A 12,336-nucleotide genomic window follows, 5' to 3' on the forward strand; every position below is an offset into this window, starting at 1 on the left:
ACCCGGGTGGCAAGGCAGGTGAAGCGGGGAAGCAGAGGTGGGCCAGTATACCGGGGGGAGGTATGAACGAGAGGAGAGGAGAACACTGGGCCCGAGAAGGGGAAGGGGAGCCGATAGAGCCTTGGCCCAAGACGGGGTGGAGAGGTTTGGCCCGAGCTAGGAGAAGGGTCGGGGTGGTAAAGGGCGATACACTGGAAATTGCTGTCGAGGTCTGTGGGTGCTGGGATCGGCCCTCAGCTCAGTGACTGGTCCTGTGAGATAGGGGGTTCCGTCCCGGGACCCCGCTTGCTCGCAGTAAAGTTATGCAACTCTTGCCCTTGAGTTAAAATTCCCTGGGGGAGGGGAAACTCTAGCTCTTTGCTTTGTGCAGAGTGGAGGGAGAAATCCCTTAAAACATTTCAGTAATGTTGCAGCTCTGCCCACGTGAGTTCATCCAACCTTCCACCCTCGTTTTAACTCACAATTTTAATACCGTGGATTCTAGTCAATTGGGCTACTTCGGGAACAGTATGTTTTGACCCAATTAAGTGGCTGCTCCATTTGTCAAAGTTTCATGGAAGTAGATAAAAAATGTATAATAAGACAAACTACCGTTTAACTGAGTAACAAATTATGTATTTAAATAAAATACAGAAAAAAAATAGAATACTACCAGTAGTACTATAAGACTGCAACACACACAAAATGCTGGAGGAACTCAGCAGGCCAGGCAGCATCTATGGAAAAAAGCAGTCGACGTTTCGGGCCGAAACCAGTCGAAGGGATTTCCCGTATCTGCAGATTTTTTCTTGTTTGTGGTTTACTATAAGACTGTATATTAGTTCCTAATAGTTATCAACAGAGGAATTCATCCAGTGTAGATAATGAAGAAAATCAGTGCAGATAATGCACTGTCTTCATGCAATGCTATTGACAATTGCATCTTCCAAATTTTTATTTTTGTTGTAACATTCAAGATGATTGTCAGTACCTTCACATTTCTTAGTACTTAACTAGTGAAGTAGTGAAGTCATTTCATTTTCTCTCCTGGGTGTTTCAGGTACTTCTAAACCTGAATGCTTGAAATTGCAGTGAGTAAAAAAAGTTCAGAATTCTCTTACTGCTTATTTTTTGCCAACTATCTGTGACAAAAATCACTGCTTTTTGAATACAAACACACATAACTGACAGTTGAAAAACTGTTCACTCTAATGGCCACATACCCTGGTTAGTCTGCATGCACTTGTGTGGCCGTTAAAACATTCGGCAACAGTCTCCTGCCCCAACTAAGTGGCATAATGTTCCAAATACATCCCAGTAATCTTCTTGATTAGTTAGAGTTGTCCCGAATAAGCAGCTGTCCCAACTAGCCGCTGGCCCAATTGACTGGAATCTAATGTATTTAACTTCATTGTGAGAGTCTTTTTTTCTATTGGTGGTGTATTTTTTTTCTATGAGGTTTATTCTGGGTCCAAATATCAAACGTTACAGCTGTGAGTGGGGCCCAGAAAGAATGTTTGAAATGAGGGAGCAAAACCCTGTACTGAATAACTTAATTCTAGCAGCAGTGTTTGTAACAGGAACTTGACTGGTCATAAGGAAAATAAACTTGGGCCACACGGACTGTGACGGTAGTCTGTTGTGTGTCATTGAAGTCGAGCGTCTGTTCTTAAGCTTTGTGTTCTGTTCATAGAAAATTAAATATTTCAGATAATGATTTCAAAACTCCTCTATCAGTTTTTCCTCCACCCTGTTTCGAGTTCTGGTTAAATGACTTAGATCATAAAACTATGCCCTTGCCACACTGAGTCAGATAAAGCTTTTCAGGAATATAATCAGGCTTCTCTCTGTTTTAAACAGTGACCTGGGCTAAGAGTAAAATCTTCACTTTGTCATGCTTAATGTTCCTTCTTTGCAGGCCTTATCCTTGACTATATTCTTTGTGAATCCAGCTTTTTAAAAAGTTGCAGCAATTTTGTGTATATCACATTTCTTTAAAATTAGAAGCAAGCATGTTGGGCCATTTCTGGTTTTGAGTTGGCAGGCAAATACATAGGTTATCTGAAAGTATTATTTTAAGGTTTGGACTGCTGAAAATTATGAGCATTGGTTATGTTATTCTGCATTTAATAACTTAAAACAGTATTTAGTGAAGTAACAAGGTAGCAATTTTCAGTTAGATGTCATTATTTTTGCTGTGAAGCTGTTTTGCTTGAATGAGTTAGAAAACAACTTTTTTCAGAATCAGGTTTAATATCACTGGCATACATTGTGTAATTTGTTGTGCAGCAGCAGTATGTTACAATACATAAAAACTAAGTTACAGTAAGATGTATACATGTATGTACACTGTAAATAAGTAGGGCAAAAAGTCTTTTAAAAAAGTGAGGTAGTGTTCATAGGTTCAATGTCCATTCACAAATCTGATGCCGCTCCTGAATCATTGAGTGTGTGTCTTCGGGCTCTTGGATTCCTGTCTGATGATAGCAATGAGAAGAGGGCATGTCCTGGGTCATGGGGTCCTTCATGATGGATGCTGCCTTTTTGAGGCATCACTCCTTGAAGATGTCTTGGATGTTGGGGAGGGTAGTGCCCATGATGGCGATGGCTGAGTTTATAACTTCCTGCAGCTTATTTTGATCATGTTCAGTGATGTAGCTAGTTAGAATGCTCTCCACTGTACATCTGTAGAAATTTGTGAATGTCTTTAGTGACATACCAAATTTCCTGAAACTCCTAATGAAATATCGCCACTGTCATAAGACCAAGAATTGATTGTGCACTTCTGAAGTCCACCGTCAATTCTTTGGTCTTACTGACATTGAGTGCGAGATTGTTGCTGCACCACCACTCAACTAGCTGATATATCTCATTCCTAGATGCTTTCTTGTAACCATCTGAAGTTCTGCCAACAATAGTTTTGTTGGCAGTGAATTTATAGATGGCATTTGAGCTGTGCCTAGCCACACAGTCATGTGTGTAGACCAGCCTTTCTCAACTTTTTTGCCCTGGAGGAACCCTTGAGATAATTTTCAGGTCTCAGGAAACCGCTCTAAAAATTATTATATCTACAGCTCACGCTAGCGAGATCAGTAAGGTGTAGATATGATAATCCAAAAATAATTGTCAATGCTCAATTAAGTAGAGGATGAATTTTTAGCCATCCTTTCTTGAAAAATAGAAGGTAGTTAAGCTTAGCTTACCTCTCTTGAAATTAATCTCTCTTTCTTTCCCTTTCATAAATTTGAAAAACTCATAAGACAAACATAATAAATTTCTGTTAAATAACTGGCAAGCCAAAGTGGGATTTAATTTTTCTAAAGGTAGGCACACTAGATTTAATTTTTTACTACACCGGTAGAGTTTGTTTGCTCCAATAAGTCAGTCAGCGGTATATAAGGGGAAGTTGGGGGAGATAATTCGAGAGGGAAAGGTTGATGTCACAGCTCAAGTTGGGCAAGTCTATTTAATGCTCGGGAAATGCATTTCACGCTCTTCATCAGCCTACCGTCCTCTCTCCGTGCAATATAGCGCTCACAATCAGCCTACAGTCCTCCCTCTGTGCAGTACCGTACTCACCAATTATCAATGGCCTCCCCTCTCTTGCATCAAAAGCTGAGAATGGACTCACCTAATAAACATGGTTCTGCTGTGCACTGCCATACTGGGCTGAGAGACTGTGAGTGAGGTTGCTAGAGGGGCTGCCCACCGCTGCGAGCGCTAGCATTGCACATTGCGCGAAGTTCAAAGAACAATGTTTTTTTTTAATCACGATCTCTCGCAGAACCCTAGGATTCCATGAAACCACAGTTGAGAAACCTTAGTGTAGACAGAGTCGAGTAGTTGGCGAAGCACACATCCTTGAGGTGTGCCAGAGTTGACTATCATAACATAACATCTCTGATAATTGTCGAATATTCCTATTTTAGACTTCCTTTAGTTGACTATAAAGTACACTTAATTTAAGGTTATATGACTGCTAAAATTTTCCTTCCCAAGAAAAGAGACCAGAAAGGATCAGGACCCAGGATGTTAGCAGAGATTAATCTGTCAACATTTCTCTCAACCTGATTTTTTAAAAAATAGATAACCAATGATCATGTGATATTTCTTTAGTTTCTGTTCTCTGAATGGATTCTTGACTACAAAAAACAAGTGTCCTCATCGTGTCTGTAGATCATTGACCCAGACTTTCGTGGGGCTTTTGAATTTGCTGCAAAAAAGGACCCTTACATTAAAGGTGTAAATGTCATGAGGCAGTTAACATGTACCAACCCTTGAATTTGACAGTAAATGACAGCAGCAGAAAACTAAATGCAATTTTCCTGAACTACTGCACCACACAGACACACACACACACACACACACACACGCACACACAATGCTGAAGGAACTCACAGTCACATAGCACCCATAATGGGGAATAAATGGTCGATATTTCGGGCTGCGTCCCTTCATCAGGACTGGAAATGAAGGGGCAGAAGCCAGAATAAAAAGGCAAAGGGAGGAGCACAAGCTGGCATGATGTAGGTGAGAGGGAGAAGGTAAGTGAATGGGTGGGGGAAGAGGGATGAAAGAGAATGATGTGACAAATTAGGAGGTGATAAGAGGAAGAGGCAAAGGGCTGAAAAAGAAGGAATGTGTTGGCCCTTTTCTATCCAGTCCCGATGAAGGATCTTGACCAGAGACATTGACTGTTGATTTCCCTCCATTGATGCTGCCTGATTTGCTAAGTTCCTCCAGCATTCAGTGTGTGTGTTACTCAGGATTTCCTGCATCTGCAGCATCTGTTTCACTTAACTACTAGAAACTGTTATATAGCAGCTGCATCAACTTTAACTTTCTAATATGCTGTGCTACGGAGAACTCTTCTGCAGTATATATATGTCTTAGATACTGACAGGGGTAATAAACTCCTAATTTTTAGATTAGGGTTTATATTGTCTGAATATTTAGTGGAATTTGTTGGATTTTAGGAAGTGAGGTGCTGAGAACTGACTAATAAATCTTTTATTGAATTCATAGTGCTACAGAAGCTTGCAATGAGGGAAAGTTGCTGTGGGGTTGAGTACTTGATGAGCTCCAACTGTGCTTTATGTGTTCTGACAGCCAGCAGCTCTCAAATATTTGCATCATATTTACCAAAGAGAGCATTGGCTTGTGGTCAAGCCTTTATATATTAATTTATTAATAATAGATACTGCATGATGCCATCTCCAAACAAGAAACTGTCCATCTTGAAGCATTTCAAATCATAGTCGGGGACTTCAACCAGGTTTGTTTGAAGAAAATCCTGTCCAGTTGCCATCAGCAAATAACCTGTAGCACCAGAGGTCCCAGCACACTAGACCGCTGTTATACTAAGATAAGGAATGCCTCCCATTCCATGCCCAGACCACATTTTGGTAAATCTGATCACTTGGCTGTTCCCCTCCTACCCACATACAGGCAGAAGCTAAAGAGCAAAGCTCTAGAGATTAGGACAACAAAGAGTTGGTGGCGGGAGGCAGAAGAGTGGCTGTGGAATTGCTTTGTGTCTGTGGACTGGGCTGTGTTTAAGAACTCATCTGTGGATCTGAATGAATACACCATGGTTGCCACGCACTTCATTAAAACATTTGTAAATGAGTGTGCCCCCACAAAATCATTGAGAGTCTTCCCTAATCAGAAGCCCTAGTTGCACCATGAGATCTGCAATCTGCTGAAAGCCAGATGAGAGATATTCAGGTCTGGTGACCAGGGATGTTGCAAGAGGTTCAGGTGTGATCTCTGGAAAGTCATCTCATAGGTGAAATGGCAAATCTGGACTAAATGAATCAATGAAGGGTGCTGGAGAGCTGTGGCAGAGCTTGAAGACTATCACATCTTATCGGCGACAGTAGGGCTTCGCTGCCGGATGAGCTCAATGCCTTCCATGCTTGCCTTGGCCTTCAAAACATAGGCGAACCATCGCGAACTCCCACTGCCCCTGATGAACTTACGATTTCAGTCTGAGGCTGACGTATAAGCAGCCTTCAGGTGGTTGAATCCACAAAAAGTATCCAGCCCAAAAGGGTACCTGGCCAAGTCCCCAAGACCTGTGCTGATCAACTGGCTGGAGTGATCACTAAGATCTTTCCATTCTCGCTTTGGCAGTGTGTACTACTCACCTGCTTCAAGCAGGCTTCAGTTATACCGGTACCCAAGAAAAACGTGGTGACCTGCCTCAATGACTATTGGCCAGTAGACCTCGCATCCAAAGTGATGATGTGTTTTGAGAGATTGGTAGTGAAACAGATCAACTCCTGTCTTAAGAAGCAACTTGAGATCTGCTCCAATTTGCCTTATGGAACAACAGGTCCACAGCAGATGCCATCTCGTTGACTCTTCACTCAACCCTGGAACATCTGGACTGCAAAGATACATACATCAGGATGCTCTTTATCGACTACAGCTGAGTATTCAATACAATCCCCTCAAAACCAATCAATAAGCTCCTAAACCTTGGCCTCAATATGTCCTTGCGCAATTGGATCCTTGATTTCTTCATTTGCAAACCCCAGTCTGATTAGATTGGCAGCAACGTCTCCACGTTCTCCATCAAAACAGGTGCACCACAAGACTGTGCTTATACCCCTGCTCTACACGCTTTACACTTATGACTGTGAGGCTAAGCACAGCTCCAATGTCATATTTGTGTTTGCTGGCGACCACCACTGTTGTTACCCGAATCAAAGGTGGTGATGAATCAGCATATTAGAGGGAGATTGAAAATCGGGCTGAGTGGTGCCATAACAACAACCTTTTATTGAATGTCAGCAAGACTAAGGTGCTGATTATTGACTTTGGGAGAAGGAAACCAGAGGTCCATGAGCCAGTCCTCATTGGATGATCAGAGGTAGAGAGGGTCAGTAACTTTAAATTCCTCAGTGCTATTATTTTGGAGGACCTGTCCTGGGTCCAGTACATGTGCAATTATGAAGAAAGCACGACAGCACCTCTATTTCCTTTGGAGTTTGCGAAGATTCAGTATGACATCTAAAACTTTGACAAACGTCTATGGATGTGTAGTGGAGAGTATATTGACTGGCTGCATCACAGCCTGGTATGGAAACACCAAAGCCCTTAAACAAAAAATAAGCCCATTGAGCACACCTATGTGAAACACTGTTAGGGGAAAGCAACATCCAATATCAAGGACTGCTGCCACCCATGACATGCTCTCTTCTCACTGCTGCCATCAGGAGCAGTGCAGGAGTCGCAGGACTTCACACCAGCAAGTTCAGGAACAGTTTCTACACCTCAACCATCAAGGTCTTGAACCAAAGGGGATAACTTCACTCAACTTCACTTGCCCCATCATTGAAATATTCCCACAGCCAATCTCATGTTCAAAATATCTATTGCTTAATTATTATTATTTTTTTTGTATTTGCACAGATTGTTGTCTTTTGCACACTGAGTGCCCACGGTGGCGTGATCTTTCTTTAATTCTGTTACGGTGATTATTTTATACATTTATTGAGTATATCTGCAAGAATCTGAATCTCATGGTTGTATATGGTGTCATATACATAGTTTGATAACAAGTTTACTTTATACTTTGAACTAATCTACACATGGCAAGTCCCTTGACCTGCTGATTGGCTAAATATTACTTTGGCGTATGATAAGACTGGCTTCTGCAACTCTCCTAAAACGTAGTTGTACGGGCCTAACAATAACTATGCAAATTGTATTTGTTGGCTTTCGCTAGGTGATGAGTAAAATGATTTTCGAGATTCTAAAAGAGTAGTGTATGCACCATTTAGGATTGAGGCTCTTAGAGATTCTGCAGGGAGTTGAGGTTGAAATAGTCAACCTCTGAATTCCTTTGCAGAGAATTGATGATAATATACTTTGTTTTCTGGTGTAGTAGAGAACAGTGTGTTTTCAGAAATTTCTGGATGAACTTTTCCATTGGGATCTGTTTCTTTTGAATTTGGAGGAAAATTGGCTTTTCCTTAATGCTATTGGCAAATTATTGGAAGTACTTTGGACAAGTCACTCTCAGTTTAGAGGAGCAACACCTCATATTCTGGCTGATTAGCATCCATCCTGAGGCTAGAGGTGGCATGAACATTGAGTTTTCTAATTTCCAGTAATTTCTTCTCCTTTCCCCTTCTTTCCATTCGTCATTCTGGCCAAATGTTTATTCAGCCAAAGCTAACTAACTGAATTCTGGCTCCCCTCTCACCCTTCTCTTCTCCTAACCTGCCTACCGCTCCCCTCTGATACCCCTCCTCCTTCCCTTTTCTTCCATGGTTCACTCTCCTCTTGATTCAAGATTTTCTTCTTCAGCTCTTTATCTTTTCTACCCATCACCTCCCAGCTTCCGATTTAATTTCCCCTTCCCCTCACCTGGTCTCAGCTATCAGCTGCCAGCTTGTACTCCTTCCCTCCTCTTCCCCCACCTTATTCTGGCTTCTTCCCCTTCCTTACAGTCCTGATGAAGGGTCTCACACTGAATCATTGATTGTGTATTCCTCTCCATAGATGCTGCCTGACCTGCTAAGTTCATCCAGCATGTTGTGTGTGTTCCTCTGGAGTTTTTGGTATTTGCAGAATCTCTTGTACTTTGGATACCCTTGTTCTATTGCCCAAGCTGCTTGCATTGAGGTTTCCAAAAAGCAGGTTTAATGTATTCCAATCACTGCAGGAGAAAATCTGCAGATGCTAGAAATCCAAGCAACACACAAAATACTGGAGGAGCTCAGCAGGCCAGGCAGCATCTATGGAACAGAGTAAACAGTCGACCTTCCCGAAATGTTGACTGTTTACTATTTTCCATAGATGCTGCCTGGCCTGCTGAGTTCCTCCTGCATTTTGTGTGTGTTGTTTTAATGTACTGTATGTTTGGTTGAAACTAATGGTATAATATCGTGTAGAATGCAAAGGATACATCTCTAGAGTAAGAATATGATCTTTAGTGCTTGATGGTGTGTTTCTTACCATAGTGCCCATCCAGAAGTTCATATGGAACTTGGTTTCCATGAAAGTGTCTCCTGTAACTTGGGACTCTTGGTCAGCATTTGGCTTTGGAATGATGGTACTCAAAGCTATGCAATCACCAAAGTACTTTCTAAGATACTCTGCGTCTTGCCCAAATAAATTTTTGTAAATAGTGACTTGTGAAAAATAAATCTCACCCTGAAGGTTACAGCTCTAAGCTAAGAAACCTAAGGTGAAGTGTCTACTGAAGTACAAACGTATGTAGACTGTGGACAGCAATTGACCCAAGCTGAGGCGAATTGATGCTTTTGAGGTGAGCGTATTTGGAGAATATGGTATCTTAAAGAACAAGAGTATTGTATATGTTTATGTATTTGGTCAAATATTGTTGCTAGTTGCAGGGCTATGCACACATGTAAAGGTGCCATTTTTTGAATGAAGTATTAAACTAAAGCCCTCTCATACAACGGACATAAGATTCAATGGTATTATTTCATAAAAGAGCAAGTAAACATCCACACAAAAGATTCTGGAGATGCTGGAATTCCAGAGTAACACACACACAATACTGGATGAACTCAGGCAGTGTCTTTGAAGAGATATAAAGAGCTGATGCTTTGAGCCAAGACTCTTCATCAGTTCCTGATCTGCTGAGTTCCTCCAGCGTTTTGTATATGTTACTCTAAGTAAGCATCCATGGTATTTTGTTCAATATTTAGTATGTAATGAACATAATGTATCAATACTATCTTGTTTTTGACAGTTTTGTGTTAGTCAATCGTTGAAGAGTTTGGTTCCATTAAAGATGTGATTGCACTGGTAATAAAGTGGTCTCAGTTAACCAGAGGCCATGGAAACTTTTTATTTCCATGAGGGTGTCAAGGATACTGGGATATTGGGGAAACCTGGCACCACTAATGCATTTTCTTATCAGCTAAATCTTAAAGACTGAGAGAGAAATGAAGGTAGGATGCACAGGGTAAGTTAGTTTTCAAGTTGGTGAGAAAAAGAGATATGAAAATTGATTTGAAGAAGAGTGAAAAATGACAATGGAAATATTTAAAAAATCTTAATCCCCATGAAGTAGTAATGAGACAATTGAACTGGCCTCTTTCTCGGCAAGAAGGGTTAATTAACATTACAGCCATAGAGTTGTAAAGTGCAGGAACAGGCCCTTTGTCCCATGTTGATGACTACCATTTTTCCCATCCACACTAACCCATTTGCCTGCATTAGGAGTGTATCCATCTATGCCTTGCCTATTTAAGTGTCTGATAAAATGCTGCTTAAATATTGTATCCAATTTCACTACCACCTCTGGCAGGATGTTCCAGATATCAATCACTCTCAGTGTTTTAAAAAAAAAAAAAAAAAAAAAAAATCCTGAATAGTCTTCTGCACTCCCGAATATATCACTGATCCTGTCCTTTTCATAAATCCTTCCAACTCAATCACCCACCTTCCCAGCTGCACCACCTCCTGTACTGTGAGCGCCCAAACCTTCCCAGACCTTTTCAGCCATTTTCCTGAGGGATCCGGAGGGGAGTTTCCATGGCCTGGTCCGTGATTCCTTTTCAGTGGGGTCATCTACCAGTATCCACGATTCACCAGATTGCTAATAATTGAGATTCCAGGATTGATACTGTGAATGCCTCTAACCTTTCCAACCCGATATGTATAATATTGGACCTTGGTTGTCTTGTCTTCATCTGATGGTATCAGGGTATTACCAAATCCAACATATGAAAGGTACAATTCCCTATCACCTTCTGCTGATAAAAAGACATTCTTCCTCAGGATGGCAATTGTGTTCAATTTTATTGGAATACTTTCAGTTATCTGTTGGGAGACTTGCATCAGTCAGTTTCATTTTCCTACCAGGTTTGATCATCTTAAGTGTTAGTTGTGATTGTGGGCTATCTGTATGAAGGAAAAGGCAGATATATTTATATGCCATCAAATGCCATATACATATTGACCAGTAAGTTTGTGACTTTGCAACTCATTACCACATCTCTTAATTGTCTGAACTTGGTGGGAGAGTTGGTTTTAAGTTATAGTGTGGTAATTAGTTCAATTATTCTCCTGCAGTTGAGCCATCTTTGACTGCCTCGAATCTAGCAATCCGGTTCCACCGCTGGTTCGGACATAAATTTCACCAGCCTAATTTCAAATTTCCCATGTCACTGCGCCAATCCGTTGCCTCTGTTTTGGTGGTGCCATTAGCAGAATTAGCTATTGGCATGGTCTTTAAAAGAAGTAAGTTGTTCTTCTGTGCTATTCTGCATTTATTTTCATGACCTGTGCTTCATGGGCAGCTCTGGGCCTGTATTCACTAGAATTCAGAAGAATGAGGGGTGAAAGGCTTTGATAGAGTAGATGTGGAGAGGATGTTTCCTATGGTGGGAGAGTCTAAGGCCAGAAGACATAGCCTCAGAATAGAGGGGTGTCCTTTTAGAACAGAGATGAGGAGGAATTTCTTTAGCCAGAGAGTAGTGAATCTGTGAAACTCATTGCCATAGGCTGCTATGGAGGCCAGGCCTTTATTTAAGGCAGAGGTTGATAGATTCTTGATTGGTCAGGGCACGAAGGGATACAGGGGGACGCATGGAGATTGGGGCTGAGAGGAAAATCAGATCAGCCATGATGAAATGGTGGAGCAGACTCGATAGACCTAATGGCCTAATTCTGCTCCTTTATCTTACAGTCTTATGGTCTTATTGTGGTGTGAAGCACAAATACCATATGTTATTTATACAAGATAAGGTGGAAGTTCTGAAAAAACTTGACAGTGGTGTGTCTGTGAAAATCATATGTGACTTGTATAACATTGGCTCTTCCACAGTTTATGATATAAAGAAACAAAAAGAAAAGTTGCTTCAGTTCTTTGCTGACAGCAAATCAAAAAAAACAGATGTCCATAAGGAAAACAATGAAAGATGAAAGATGGAAGATGTTCAGAACTAGATCAAGTTCTCATAAAGTGGTTTAAATCCACATCAGTGAAGGTAGAACTGTCAGGAGACATGGTGAATGAGCAAGCAAAATTTTGTCATGAAGAATTAGGACTGGATTATGAGTGTGACTACAGTGAAGGGTGGCTTCAGTGTTTCAAGCAGTGACATAGCATAACATTTTGTGCAGTGTGTTGTGAAACATGTTCAGCAGAGAAGGAAGCAGCTGCTGGGTTTGCTAAGTTAGTTTCTGATGAAAATTTAGGTCCTGAGTCAGTCTGCAATGCGGACGAAACCGCGTTATATTGGCGTTGTACTCCAAGACGAATGTGGACTACCGAGGATGAAGAATTGCCAACAGGCTAGAAAGCATCCAAAGATCGTGTCATTGTGTTGGGCTGCAGGAACCCACAGGTGTAAGTTGTTAGTCATC

General features: G+C 41.3%; 1 protein-coding gene across 1 annotated transcript in view; it reads left to right on the top strand.

Moving 5' to 3' along the window:
- Window positions 1–12,336, top strand: part of socs6a (suppressor of cytokine signaling 6a) — an 87,898-nt gene that overhangs the window by 1,262 nt on the left and 74,300 nt on the right. The window lies entirely within an intron of this gene.

This window comes from Mobula birostris, chromosome 1, assembly GCF_030028105.1.
Source record: "Mobula birostris isolate sMobBir1 chromosome 1, sMobBir1.hap1, whole genome shotgun sequence".
Classification (NCBI taxonomy): Eukaryota; Metazoa; Chordata; class Chondrichthyes; order Myliobatiformes; family Myliobatidae; genus Mobula; species Mobula birostris.